Consider the following 14,680-nt stretch of genomic DNA (forward strand, 5'->3'; position numbering starts at 1 on the left):
GAAGGATATTCTCGTGCATGTGGAAATGCCAACTGTTTCAGCCTTTTTGAAAAGAAATATGGATTAAAATCCACCACATGGAAGAACAAGTCACTGCTGAATGAGATACCCATATAATTCTATGTGTTGTAACATTGCTTGTACTAGTCAAAGACTGAAAATAACAGAAGTACCCTCAGGAAGCCAATGACTATGCACATTATGGCCCCCACATCCTGTAGTATTACGCAGCCATTGAATGAAGTAAATTAAACTCTTAAGAAGCACACCCCAAGGGGTGCCTGGGTGGCTCAGTGGGTGAAGCCTCTACCTTCAGCTCAGGTCATGATCTTAGGGTCCTGGGATCAGGCCCCACATTGGGCTCTCTGCTCAGCGGGGAACCCCTCTCTCTCTGCCTGCCTCTCTGCCTACTTGTGATCTCTGCCAAATAAATAAAGAAAAATCTTTTTTTTAATTTTTAAAAATTTTTTATAAACATACATTTATATCCCCAGGGGTACAGGTCTGTGAATGGACAGGTCTACACAATTCACAGCACTTACCAAAGCACATACCCTCCCCAATGCCCACAATGCCACCCCCCTCTCCCAATCCCCCTCCTGCCAGCAACCATCAGTTTGTTTTGTGAGACTACGAGTCACCTATGGTTTGTCTCCCTCCCAATCTCATCCTGTTTCATTTATTCTTCTCCCACCCCCTAACCCCCCATGTTGCATCTCCACTTCCTCATATCAGGGAGATCCTATAATAGTTGTCTTTCTCTGATTGACTTACTTCGCTAAGCATGATACCCTCTAGTTCCATCCATGTTGTCGCAAATGGCAAGATTTCATTTCTTTTGATGGCTGCATAGTATTCCATTGTGTATATATACCACATCTTCTTGATCCATTCATCTGTTGATGGACATCTAGGTTATTTCCATAGTTTGGCTATTGTAGACATTGCTGCTATAAACATTTGGGTGCACGTGCTCCTTCGGATCACTATGTTTGTATCTTTAGGGTAAATACCCAGTAGTGCAATTTCTGGGTCATAGGAAAGTTCTATTCTCAACATTTTGAGGACCCTCCATGCTGTTTTCCAGAGTGGTTGCACCAGCTTGCATTACCACCAACAGTATAGGAAGGTTCCCCTTTCTCCGCATCCTTGCTAGCATCTGTCATTTCCTGACTTGTTAATTTTAGCCATTTTGACTGGTGTGAGGCGATATCTCATTGTGGTTTTGATTTATATTTCCCTGATGCCAAGTGATATAGAGCACTTTTTCAAGTGTCTGTTGGCCATCTGGATATCTTCTTTGCAGAAATGTCTGTTCATGTCTTCTGCCCATTTCTTGATTGGATTATTTGTTCTTTGGGTGTTGAGTTTGCTAAGTTCTTTATAGATTTTGGACACTAGTCCTTTATCTGATAGGTCGTTTGCAAATATCTTCTCCCATTCTGTCAGTTGTCTTTTGGTTTTGTTAACTGTTTCCTTTGCTATGCAAAAGCTTTTGATCTTGATGAAATCCCAATAGTTCATTTTTGCCCTTGCTTCCCTTGCATTTGGCGATGTTCCTAGGAAGATGTTGCCGCAGCTGAGGTCGAAGAGGTTGCTGCCTGTGTTCTCCTTAAGGATTTTGATGGATTCCTATCTCACATTGAGGTCCTTCATCCATTTTGAGTCTATTTTCGTGTGTGGTGTAAGGAAATGGTCCGGTTTAATTTTTCTGCAAGTGGCTGTCCAATTTTCCCAACACCATTTGTTGAAGAGACTGTCTTTTTTCCATTGGACATTCTTTCCTGCTTTGTTGAAGATTAGTTGACCATAGAGTTGAGGGTCTATTTCTGGGCTCTCTATTCTGTTCCATTGATCTATGTGTCTGCTTTTGTGCAAGTACCATGCTGTCTTTATGATGACAGCTTTGTAATAGAGTTTGAAGTCCAGAATTGTGATGCCACCAACTTTGGCTTTCTTTTTCAATATTCCTTTGGCTATTTGAGGTCTTTTCTGGTTCCATATAAATGTTAGGATTACTTGTTCCATTTCTTTGAAAAAAATGGATGGTATTTTGATAGGAATTGCATTTAATGTGTAGATTGCTTTAGGTAGCATAAACATTTTCACAATATTTATTCTCCCAATCCAGGAGCATGGAACATTTTCCCATTTCTTTGTGTCTTCCTCAATTTCTTTCATGAGTACTTTATAGTTTTCTGAGTATAGATTCTGTGCCTCTTTGGTTAGGTTTATTCCTAGGTATCTTATAGCTTTGGGTGCAATTGTAAATGGGATGGACTCCTTAATTTCTCTTTCTTCTGTCTTGTTGTTGGTATAGAGAAATGCAACTGATTTCTGTGCATTGATTTTATATCCTGACACTTTACTGAATTCCTATACAAGTTCTAGCAGTTTTGGAGTGGAGTCTTTTGGGTTTTCACATATAGTATAATATCATCTGTGAAGAGTGATAGTTTAACTTCTTCTTTGCCAATTTGGATGCCTTTAATTTCCTCTTGTTGTCTGATTGCTGAGGCTAGGACTTCTAGTACTATGTTGAATAGCAGTGGTGATAATGGACATCCCTGCCATGTTCCTGACCTTAGTGGAAAAGCTTTCAGTTTTTCTCCATTGAGAATGATATTTGTGGTGAGTTTTTCATAGATGGCTTTGATAATATTGAGGTATGTTCCCTCTATCCCTGCACTTTGAAGAGTTTTGATCAGGAAGGGATGCTGTACTTTGTCAAATGCTTTTTCAGCATCTATTGAGAGTATCATAAGGTTCTTGTTCTTTCTTTTATTGATGTGTTGTATCACATTGATTGATTTGCAGATGTTGAACCAACCTTGTAGCCCTGGAATAAATCCCACTTGGTTGTGGTGAATAATCCTTTTAATGTACTGTTGAATCCTATTGGTTAGTATTTTGGTGAGAATTTTTGCATCTGTGTTCATCAAGGATATTGGTCTATAGTTCTCTTTTTTGATGGGATCCTTGTCTGGTTTTGGGATCAAGATCATGCTGACCTCATAAAATGAGTTTGGAAGTTTTCCTTCCATTTCTATTTTCTTGGAACAGTTTCAGGAGAATAGGAATTAGTTCTTCTTTAAATGTTTGGTAGAATTCCCCCGGGAAGCCATCTGGTCCAAGGCTTTTGTTTGTTTGGAGATTTTTGATGACTGTTTCAATCTTCTTACTGGTTATGGGTCTGTTCAGGTTTTCTAATTCTTCCTGGTTCAGTTGTGGTAGTTTATATGTTTCTAGGAATGCATCCATTTCTTCCAGATTGTCAAATTTGTTGGCATAGAGTTGCTCATAGTATGTTCTTATAATTGTCTGTATTTCTTTGGTGTTAGTTGTGATCTCTCCTCTTTCATTCATGATTTATTTATTTGGGTCCTTTCTCTTTTCTTTTTGCTAAGTCTGGCCAGAGATTTATCAATCTTATTAATTCTTTCAAAGAACCAGCTCCTGGTTTCTATTTCATTGATTTCTGCTCTGATCTTTATGATTTCTCTTCTCCTGCTGGGTTTAGGGTTTCTTTCTTTTCTTTCTCCAGCTCCTTTAGGTGTACCGTTAGGTTGTGTACTTGAGACCTTTCTTGTTTCTTGAGAAAGGCTTGTACTGCTATATATTTTCCTCTCAGGACTGCCTTTGTTGTGTCCCACAGATTTTGAACCGTTGTGTTTTCATTATCATTTGTTTCCATGAATTTTTTCAATTATTCTTTAATTTCCTGGTTGACCCATTCATTCCTTAGAAGGATGTTGTTTAGTCTCCATGTATTTGGGTTCTTTTCAAATTTTCTCTTGTGGTTGAGTTCTAGCTTCAGAGCATTGTGGTCTGAAAATATGCAGGGAATGATCCCAATCTTTTGATACCGGTTGAGACCTGATTTAGGACCAAGGATGTGATCTATTCTGGAGAATGTTCCATGTGCACTAGAGAAGAATGTGTATTCTGTTGCTTTGGGATGAAATGTTCTGAATATATCTGTGATGTCCATCTGGTCCAGTGTGTCGTTTAAGGCCTTTATTTCCTTGTTGATCTTTTGCTTGGATGATCTGTCCATTTCAGTGAGGGGAGTGTTAAAGTCCCCTACTATTATTGTATTATTGTTGATGTGTTTCTTTGATTTTGTTATTAATTGGTTTATATAGTTGGCTGCTCCCACGTTAGGGGCATAGATATTTAAAATTGTTAGATATTCTTGTTGGACAGACCCTTTGAGTATGATATAGTGTCCTTCTTCATCTTTTATTATAGTCTTGGCTTAAAATCTATTTGATCTGATATAAGGATTACCACCCCTCCTTTCTTCTGATGTCCATTAGCATGGTAAATTGTTTTCCACCCCCTCACTTTAAATCTGGAGGTACTTTGGGTCTAAAATGTGTTTCTTGGAGGCAACATATAGATGGGTTTTGTTTTTTTATCCATTCTGATACCCTGTGTCTTTTGATTGGGGCATTTAGCCCATTAACATTCAGGGTAACTATTGAGAGATATGAATTTAGTGCCATTGTATTGCCTGTAAGGTGACTGTTACTGTATATTGTCTTTGTTCCTTTCTGATCTACTACTTTTAGGCTTTCTCTTTGCTTAAAGGACCCCTTTCAATATTTCCTGTAGAGCTGGTTTAGTGTTCGCAAATTTTTTTAGTTTTTGTTTGTCCTGGAAGCTTTTTATCTCTCCTATTTTCAATGATAGCCTAGCTGGATATAGTATTCTTGGCTGCATGTTTTTCTCATTTAGTGCTCTGAATATATCATGCCAGCTCTTTCTGGCCTGCCAGGTCTCTGTGGATAAGTCTGCTGCCAATCTGATATTTTTACCATTGTATGTTACAGACTTCTTTTCCCGGGCTGCTTTCAGGATTTTCTCTTTGTCACTAAGACTTGTAAATTTTACTATTAGGTGATGGGGTGTGGACCTATTCTTGTTTATTTTGATGGGGGGTTCTCTGCTCCTCCTAGATTTTGATGCTTGTTCCCTTAGCCATATTAGGGAAATTCTCTACAATAATTCTCGCCAATATACCTTCTGCTACCCTCTCTCTTTCTTCTTCTTCTGGAATCCCAATTATTCTAATGTTGTTTTGTCTTATGGTGTCACTTATCTCTCGAATTCTCCCCTCGTGGTCCAGTAGCTGTTTGTCCCTCTTTTGCTCAGCTTCTTTATTCTCTGTCATTTGGTCTTCTATATCGCTAATTCTTACTTCTGCCTCATTTATCCTAGCAGTCAGAGCCTCCATTTTTGATTGCACCTCATTAATACCTTTTTTTATTTTAACTTGGTTAGATTTTAGTTCTTTTATTTCTCCAGAAAGGGCTTTTATATCTCCGAGAGGGTTTCTCTAATATCTTCCATGCCTTTTTCGAGCCCAGCTAGAACCTTGAGAATCATTATTCTGAACTCTAGATCTGACATATTACCAATGTCTGTATTGATTAGGTCCCTAGCCTTCGGTACTGCCTCTTGTTGCTTTTTTTATGGTGAATTTTTCCGCCTGTCATTTTGTCCAGACAAGAGTATATGAAGGAGCAAGTAAAATACGAAATGGGTGGCAAAGACCCCAGGAAAATATGCTTTATCCAAATCAGAAGAGATCCTAAATCATGGGGGGGGGGGAGAAAGGGGATAAAAAGAGGTTCAGAAAGAAAAAAAGAGAAACAATTAAATAAAGAAAATGAATAAAGAAAAAATATAAAAAAGAAAATATATATATATTAGATAAACTAGTTTAAAAAAGTTGAAAAAGAAAAGGGTAAAAGTTAAAAATTTAGCAGCAGAAGAAAAAAATTGAAAAAGAAGAAAAAGAAAAATTAACTGCAAGACTAAAGAATCACAGGGAGAAAGCCATGAATTCCATGATTTGCTTTCTCCTCCTCTAGAATTCCGCCACTCTCCTTGGTATTGAAACCGCACTCCTTGGTAGGTGAACTTGGTCCTGGCTGGATTTCTTGTTGATCTTCTGGTGGAGGGGCCTGGTGTAGTGATTCTCAAGTGTCTTTGCCCCAGGCGGAATTGCACCGCCCTTACCAGGGGCGGGGCTGACTAATCCGCTTGGGTTTGCTTTCAGGAGCTTTTGTTCCCTGAGCGCTTTCTGTAGAGTTCTGGAGGACGGGAATGAAAATGGCGGCCTCCCAGTCTCTGGCTGGGAGGTGCAAGAGCTTGGAGCCCCACTCCTCAGTGCACCCTTAGAGAATAGCGCCCAATTACTCCCTTCTCCCTGGCCTCTGGCCGGGCTCCGAGCTCACCCAGGCTGCGACCGGTTCAAGGTAACACCGAGCTGAGAGCTCACTCCTCGGCTATGTCTCTGTAGCTGGCTTCCCCATTCTAATACCTGCGATCTCTGCGACACTCAGACACCACCGATCCTTCTGTGACCCTGCGGCTCCTGAGGCCACACTGACCCCATCACCCTGGTTTAGCTTCTGGAGTGATGTCCCTCAGCAGAACAGACTTTTAAAAGTCCTGATTTTGTGCTCTGTTGCTCGGCCTGCTAGGAGGCGGCCCCTACCCCCACAGTCTATCTTCCCGTGGCTTTGGATTCACTTCCCTGCCACTCCTACTTTTCAGAAAATGGTTGATTTTCTGTTTCTAGAATTGCTGTTCTTCTTCTCTTCAATCTCCCGTTGGATTTGTAGGTGTTTGCTATCTTTAGATAAGCTATCTAGCTGATCTCCTGCTACCTGAAGTAGTCTCAGCCTGCTACTTCTCCATCATCTTGACTCCTCCCCAAGAAAAATCTTAAAAAAAAAAAAAAAAAAAGCACACCCCATGAGCAAGGCACTCGTTTTATCCTATGAGGTAGGTGATGGCAATTTTACAGTGAAGAAAACGAAAACGCAATTTTTTAAGTTACCTGAGGCCTTACACAACTATATTCAAAATTACTGTATTTTTTTCCTTTTGCTCATTGAGTTAGAGATATTTTCAGAGTACTCTTTAGTGTGAAAATATTACTATAGAGAAGTATCTATAATAAGATCTCATTATTATAAAAAGAAATAACCACCTAAATTTTGTACACACACACGCACACCATGGCATGCTCTATATGTAGAATGTTTGTATACCAGAAAAGTGTGGAGGGATACACATGAAGCTGTTAACATCATTCCTTATAGAGGAGGCAAATTTACTATTCATAGTTAAAAAAATATGTAAGATAGAATCCTATACAACTATTTATGATAGAATGACTTTCTGAGAGAAAGAGTGGATGCTAAAGGATTTTTGTTTACCTTGTTTTTTATGTTTAATTGTATTTTTTAAAATGAGCATGCATGATTGAGGGAAGAGAAAGCTGTATCCATTGGGGGGATCTAGTTAATGGAGATATAAAACAATAAATCTATAAATCCACCTCGAGATTATTTCTCCACATCTCTAGAATTTAAAAAGTTAATGCTAACAGGAGAAAGCATAGTGATAATATACAAGACTAGGTATCTAAGTATCAAGTCGTGAAAGCAGAACTTTGTAGCAGAAGTTAAATTTAATCTACATTTTAGAATGTGTGCAAACCCTTCAAACATTTATGTATGTCATCACATTTAAAAATTTTTTACTCTAAAATTTTTACACATTTTTTACACAAATTAATTTGAAGCAAATTAAACTGTGTTTCACGTTTTGAGCAGGAAACCAGTAAGAATTTTTTAAATAATCTATATAAATATTTATATATTTTAGATGGGTTTTATTACACACAAACTGTAATCACATTGTTTTTTTTTTAATATTTTATTTTTTTGACACAGAGAGATCACAAGTAGGCAGAGAGGCAGGCAGAGAAAGAGGGGGATGTAGATTCCCCACCGAGCAGAGACCCGAGGCGGGACTCGATCCCAGAACCCTGAGATCAACCTGAGCCAAGGGCAGAGGCTTAACCCACTGAGTTACTCAGGCGTCCCTAATCACATTATTTTTTAACATTGTTGACAAAATTAGAAATTCCTGAGGTGATCCGCACTCCTATCACTGAAGACGTTTTCCGTTCTGATTCTGTCCTGCTTGGACAAGGGCACCTCCAGGCGGGAACGGGAGGCTGGACCCAGGCGGGAACGGGAGGCTGGACGCAGGCCGGGAAGTCCCGCAGAACCGGGAACAGTGTGGACGAGGCCGACGTAGAAGCATGGCGGAGAGGATGCGCCCACGGCAGCAGCCTTACAAGGGGGGATGCTGGCAGTGGGGGACCCGGGTGGGCGCGGAATGTTCCATGCCTGTGGGAGCGAGGCCTGCAGGGGAAGGGCTGTCCTGGGGGAGGGCCAGGTTCCCATGGGGCCCGGAGGTGCAGAGACCTGTAGGACAAGAAGAGGTGCAGGAGCTTGCGGAGGATGGGGCGAGGGTTGTCCAGGCCGCGGTGAAGGGGCCACGACGGAGCATCAGGTGGGACTCGCCGGAGCGGAGCAGCAGCGGGCGGGAGGAGCCCCGGCACGGGCGCGGGGCCTTGGGGGTGAAGCATCTGGCTTCCGAGCTGCAGTGAAGGTTACAAGAGAGGCCGTTTGGTGCGATATTGGTGCTGCGACTGCCCGAGGGTCCAGGCGGTCGGACCGGTCTGGGGCTCGTGCACACCGGCCTGTGACCGTCGCGGAGCTGGAGGACAGACCTCCTCCTGGGGGTCCGGGCACGCTCTCGCGGAGCCTGCTGTGCGAGCTGCCGCATCCCCACGCCTGTCTACCTCACCTCTAACAATGGTCTTCGGGGAGGACAGAACGGCCACTCTTCGGTCATGAGCTGAACTGCCTGGACTCCATTTCTGGAAACTTTGATTCTTTCCGTCCCATTCAGGCTGTGCCTATTCTGATCCGAGAAGCAAGGGGTGCTGGAGCGACACGGCGCTCTCGTCCTCGTGGCCGGGGGGCTCACTTCTTGGAGGTCCCTTCGTTTGGTGAAAGTCGGTGTTCCAAGCTCTCTCTCCCCAAGGCCGGCGGCTGATTGCGGGCGTGGGAGCCTCAGCGCTCTGGCCCACAGGGCGGAAAGCAGCAGAGCGCGCCAACGACATCCAGTACCGAGGACTGAGAGGCCACTTTCAGAAAAAGAGCTGAATTCAGAGACTCCCAAACCGAGACTCCTGGCAAACGTGAAATGTCAGGGAAACCAGTGCAGAAAAATGTGAAAAGGTCCCAGTCGCAGGCAGCCATCCCTGGAGCCGATTTGGGCCCCTTCTGAACTCCTGTTCAACTTGGGAAGCTGTTACCTTTATCTGAACACGAAGCTGCTGGGAACGAGAATTTGCCAAAGCCCAACTGGAAGTCATTTGTGAGTTTGAATTTCACTGCAAATAAAACTTTATCAAACACTTTCTTTTGGTGTCTAATTCTGTCTAGAATCTCGACCTCTCTTGAGACCCAGGCAGCCACACTGGGGGTTCCTCTGGGGGTTTCATTTTGTTGGTTTTTAAAGATACAGTTACTAACGTTTTAGGGACAATCACGAGATGTTTGATCTTTCCATGGATGTGGTTTTGATGTGACTTTCAGTCTCAGGCTACTTTGATCTTTTTGGTTTCTATTTCTTCAATTCGGTTGCTTTGCAAACACCTACACATTCAAAAGCCTCAGAGGAGTGTAACGGGGTGGCCCTTCGCCAGCCGCCTTCACACAGAGCCCCGTTGTCCCCCGGTCCATTCCTATCCTCCTCCTCCCAGTTGCCTAGATGGCCTGGTTCTAGAAGATGGTTTTTTGCAAGCTATGGTCATAGCCCTATCTGTCCATGTTACTAACGGAGGATCCTTCACCTCAAAGTGCCAAGCTCAAAATACTAGTTTCTTGGTCTTCTACTTAAAATTCCTTTGAAAATCGCATAGCTTACCCTATCCTGTGCTGAAAGAGTGTACTCGGAAATTTGTTTTCTCCGGTGGTGTTTAAAAAATATGATTACAGAAATCTTGTGTGTTGACTTACGGATTGGGAAGCAGACTAGAATTTTAGGACCTAACCTCTTTCTCATCTGATACAAGTATGACTAGACTTTCATGTTTGACCTACACTGACTGGGCCAAGTGACGTTAAGGCCAATGTTTTATGTAATGAACTCCTTCTTCGTTTGGGATTTTTAAAAAGAGGAATAGGCTTTGACAAAGCAAAGGTATTAAATAATAACCAGGAAAGGATTTAGCATGAGGAATGAGATCGTCTGATTCCAAGACAGATAAAGTGAATAAATTTCATGGATAAATAACTTTTAATTCTTTAATATAACAGTGAAATTTTCTAATGATGCCACATGTCCATTTGCAGTCACAAAGATGTGTAGTCAGACTTGCCTCCAATCAGAAATGTATTATAGCCCAGACTGTCTCCCTAAATGAAACTTCATTCAGTTAAATTCTGTAAATTTGTAGTTAAGAATTATAGAAAAAGTCAATACTATTTAATGCTACCTGAAATCAAAATTCTATGCTAGAATAGTATATGGATAAGAACTGTTATATAAAGTACAAGTGGATAGATATTTACTGTAGAATATATAAAAGACTGAGAGGAAATATATAAAAAACATTAAGTTTAACTTTGAAAGACATACTGATTTTTTTTTTATTCTGTTTAATCTTCTTTTCTATCTTTTTTTTTTTTTTCAAGTAAGCTCTACATCCAACGTCAGGCTTGAACTCACCACCCTGAGGTCAGGTCGCCTGTTCTGCAGACTGGGCCAGCCAGGCACCTCTATTCTGCTTATTCTTAAAAGAACTAACAATTAATTTAGCTTCTGCTCAATCACTTCTAGTCTTCATACTGACATATGAAGAAGGCTAAAATGTAACTTTATAGTTGGTTTTGATTTATAGATTAGCAAATAGTTCCTCAGAGGCTTGAAAATTGTTAAAACTTCCCAATTATTTAGGGAAAAAACCAGGGCTTTAGTTCAGTTCCTTGATTTTTAGATTTATAATTCAATTGCTTTTTTTTTTTTTTTTCAAACTATACCTGGTGTAAAGTGAAGGCAAATTTAATCCATCGTCAGTGGTTTTCTGAGTTCCCAGACCCTCTTCTCTTTTTATGAGGGTGATTTTCTCATGCTCTTTTTTACATTTGGGCATAATTCCAAGATAGCCTGCACAGCCTGCTTTCCGCATTCTTGCTTAAGTCGTGGAGGGAACAACTCCGCAGCCAGAGTTCTTAATCAATATGGTCAGCTGTGCTGGAGCCAGCCAGCCCTAGAGAAGAAACTGAATTTTAGCTGTTCTTTGAGAAGGAGCTCCCACTAATTTCAGCACCACTGCCAGGGCGTGAAGGAAGACTCCGCAGGTAGAAACCTTCGCCTCCAGACAGGATCAGGAATGCCTCCCACTGCCCTGTCCGGGCACTTGCCTTTAGCAGCCTCGCAGGGATGGCCCAGTACAGGTGAACCCAGAATGCAGCGTGTGCCAGGCTCTAGAGGGCATTTCTTGATGTTCGCCAAGAGGCACTCCTAGTAACGTAACGGACATTCCCTCTAACATTATGCTCAGTTTACTTTGCAGAAACAGTGCATCTGGGCTTCCTGGGCCTCAAGGCTAATCTGATCTGATCTAAACAATTTAATCTAAACAAATAGCAAGTGGATAAGAGCAGCCGTAGTCAGTCCATGGTTTTTACTCTCGTCCTGTCCTTTCATAGATCTGTTAGACTCACTATAAAATAGAATGTTAGTTTCTATTTTTTTGACCTTTCATCAGCCTTTGACTCCTGGAGCAAGAATCCATTAAGAGATAAAATGTGACAGTTCAGCAGTGAGAATCCGTGCGCCCCTTCGCAGATGCTGGCAGAGAAGCAGGACTGAGAGGGGAAGTCTTCTCTCTTCTCTTTTCTCCTCTCGTTGCAGAAGGAGATATTCGCCAATGCACTGAAATAGGGATGGGTTCTGGATTTACTCTTGGATAAATAGGTTGTGTTGTTGCTGTTGCTGTTGCTGTTGTTGTTGTTGTTTTTGTACTCAGCCACCAAGAAGAAAAGATCTAAAATCAGATGATAGGAGTTTATTATTCAGAACCAGGAGTGACTTTAGAAAACTATTAATTCTAGGGGCACCTGAATAGCTCAGTCAGTTAAGCATCCAACTCTTGATTTCATCTCAGGTCATGATCTCAAGATTCTCGAGATCAAGCCCCAAATGGGGCTCAACACGGTGGTGTCTGCTTGTCTCTCTCCCTCCCCTCTGCCCCTCCTTCTCTACCCCTCCCATACTTTCACTCTCTTTCTCAAATAAATATTTTTTTTAAAAGACTATTAGTTCTACTCTAATCACAGCCAGAAAAAAAGAAGATGGTTTCAGTTCAACTATTCCAAAACCAAGGGCTTTATTTTTGGTAGACGTTTTACCTGGTTTATAATTGATAGCCCTGTTAGTCAAGTTTCTACAAACTCACTGCTGCCTAGGATGCTCTCTTCTGGTGCAGAAGACACAAGATTTAAATCCAGAGAATATCCCTGGATCAAGATGGCCTAACTGAGCACACATGTTTAGTTCCCCCAAACCCCGCTCTCACGTCCCGCCCACTGGTCACCTAGTGGGGTAGAGATGAACAAGGATAGGTCATAGGAAATAAAGATGTTATTTTCCTTGAGAATCTGAGTAGTAATATGAGTAAAGTCTTTATTCTAAGATAATAACTTTTTAAAAATTGGTTATACATGTGTTGGTTTTATGATAACTTTGTTTAAGCAAAAAATTATTCTCCTCAACCACTCTAGGCAATGAAGTAGTTGGGAAAAAATGGAATGAAAAGTCTTTGGAAGGATATAAGCCCTAAATGTGGAACATACATGAAAGAGAAACTTGTTATTAAAACTCTATGAAAAGAAGCTTTGGAGAAAAACACAGAATTGCTAATAGAGCCAGAAAGGCAACATCGGAGAGAAAGAAACTCTACTACAACCTCTACTACTACATTTATGACTACTGAGGTAAGGCAGCAAGGCTTCATACCTTTTGTTTTCTCCATCACTAAAACTGGAAGGCTAATATCCCCATGTTCACTTAACAAAATGTCAGGAAAATAACCAAGCTGACTATTGAAGAACCTTGATTAAGATTTATCAATAATAAATAAACTTAAGTTCTGATAGACATATCAGAGGATCCCTTTGGAGTTTTAAAATGTTGTGCATGTGGGAGCATTTTTAGGAGACATTTTAATGAAGATGTTTCTGGCCATGGATACTGCCCATCAGAGTTGATGGATTAGGAGTTGGATAAGAGGAATGCTGCCTGGAACGCAGCCAGACTTCATAGGCTATTGTGGGTGTGGACAATCAAGACTTTAGACTCAGGCCTGGGTTCAAATTCAAGTTCCAGCACATATTAGATGTTGCCTTATTTTTTCCATTTCTTCATATTTCAAACAAATTACACATACCTCAAGGTGCTAGTGTAAGAATTAAATGAGATAGCATGGAGAAGGCTATTATGGTTCCCAGCACATAGTAGGTGCTCAGTAAATAGTAATTGCCATTATTAGCTCTAAGTTTCAGTAGCTCCCCACTCCATCAGACAAGGTTATCCGTTAAGTGAAACTTCACAAGCCCTAAAATATCCCCATGTGGATAGACTGTTGCTTATGTCCAATTAGCTAGAATTCTTCCATGAGTACCAATTTATACAACATTTGGTAGTACATTTGCTCTTTAAGGAAAATCTTTACAAGATGATAACCTGCGTCCTTAGCCAACAACCATACCAGAGCTGTCTCTGTCCTTGTAGAGGGCACACACAGTAGGATGTCAAGTTAATGCCTTAGTGCTGGGTGCATTCCAAAGGCCAGCTCACATGTCTTCAAATTGCAAAACAACTCCTAAATTATAGAATCCTGGCTTTGGAGGACTTATCTTACAGGATATGGAATTTTGCTATTCTTTTTAAAAATCTTCATTACAGCATCCCAGATAGGTTGTCTAATTTCTGGTTTAAGAGGAAGCCCACAAATCATTCCATCTTGTTGTAAACTCTAACCGATAGAAATCCTTTTTTAATTAAAGCCAGGTCTGCCTCCTGTGATTTCTTCTTGGTGGTTCCCGAACTTCCCATCAGAACAATCTAAATTAAGTCCCTTGTCCATGCGAATATCCCTCAAGTATCTATTCTAATACCCTTAACTTCTTAAATAAGCATTTGAAGGTTTAATAGCTTTTATATTAAAACTAAGAATTTGCTAAATATACCTTAAAATGGGAATAATAAAAATTAGAAACTAATAGATATGTGAAAATACAGAATTCCAAGATGGAAGATGAGCTATTTTGATGAAACTGGGACAGATTATTTTTAACAAACAGGCTATTCAGAAAATGGATCAATCATGTTGGAAGACACATATGCCCTAAGCAAAAAACATACAATACAATATGATGTTTGAAATAGTAAATTTTTGCTCAATGATTGCAGTATTTATCTGGTTTTAAATGTCTTATACCCACATTGTATGCAAAAGAAGTTTGCCACATCTCAATGCCAGAAATGATTGTCCAAATAAACATAGGTTGACCACTTAAAGAAGCTCAGACTCATGGATCTAAGTTAATATAGTTTTTCTTTGTTTCAAATGGGACAAAAACATAGTAAGCACCACAGCAGAGTGAGGATGTTCAATTCAGCAAACATTGACTGCCTTCCATATGCCAGGCACTAGAAATAAGCAAATAGAATACATAAAGAACGTGGTTCCTGTCCTCACGATGCGGAGAATATAGGGGAGAGAAGAAATATA

General features: G+C 40.8%; 1 protein-coding gene across 3 annotated transcripts in view; it reads left to right on the forward strand.

Moving 5' to 3' along the window:
* CUNH2orf88 (chromosome unknown C2orf88 homolog) overlaps positions 1–14,680 on the forward strand; it is a 74,711-nt gene that overhangs the window by 13,997 nt on the left and 46,034 nt on the right. For all 3 annotated transcript variants that reach the window (XM_004763384.3, XM_004763385.3, XM_045086486.1), the window contains one exon: positions 12,669–12,881. The gene's annotated coding sequence lies outside the window, so the exon portion shown is untranslated. The remainder of the gene's footprint in view (positions 1–12,668; positions 12,882–14,680) is intronic.

This window comes from Mustela putorius, unplaced genomic scaffold, assembly GCF_011764305.1.
Source record: "Mustela putorius furo isolate JIRA1106 unplaced genomic scaffold, ASM1176430v1.1 tig00000992_pilon_pilon_pilon, whole genome shotgun sequence".
NCBI lineage: Eukaryota > Metazoa > Chordata > Mammalia > Carnivora > Mustelidae > Mustela > Mustela putorius.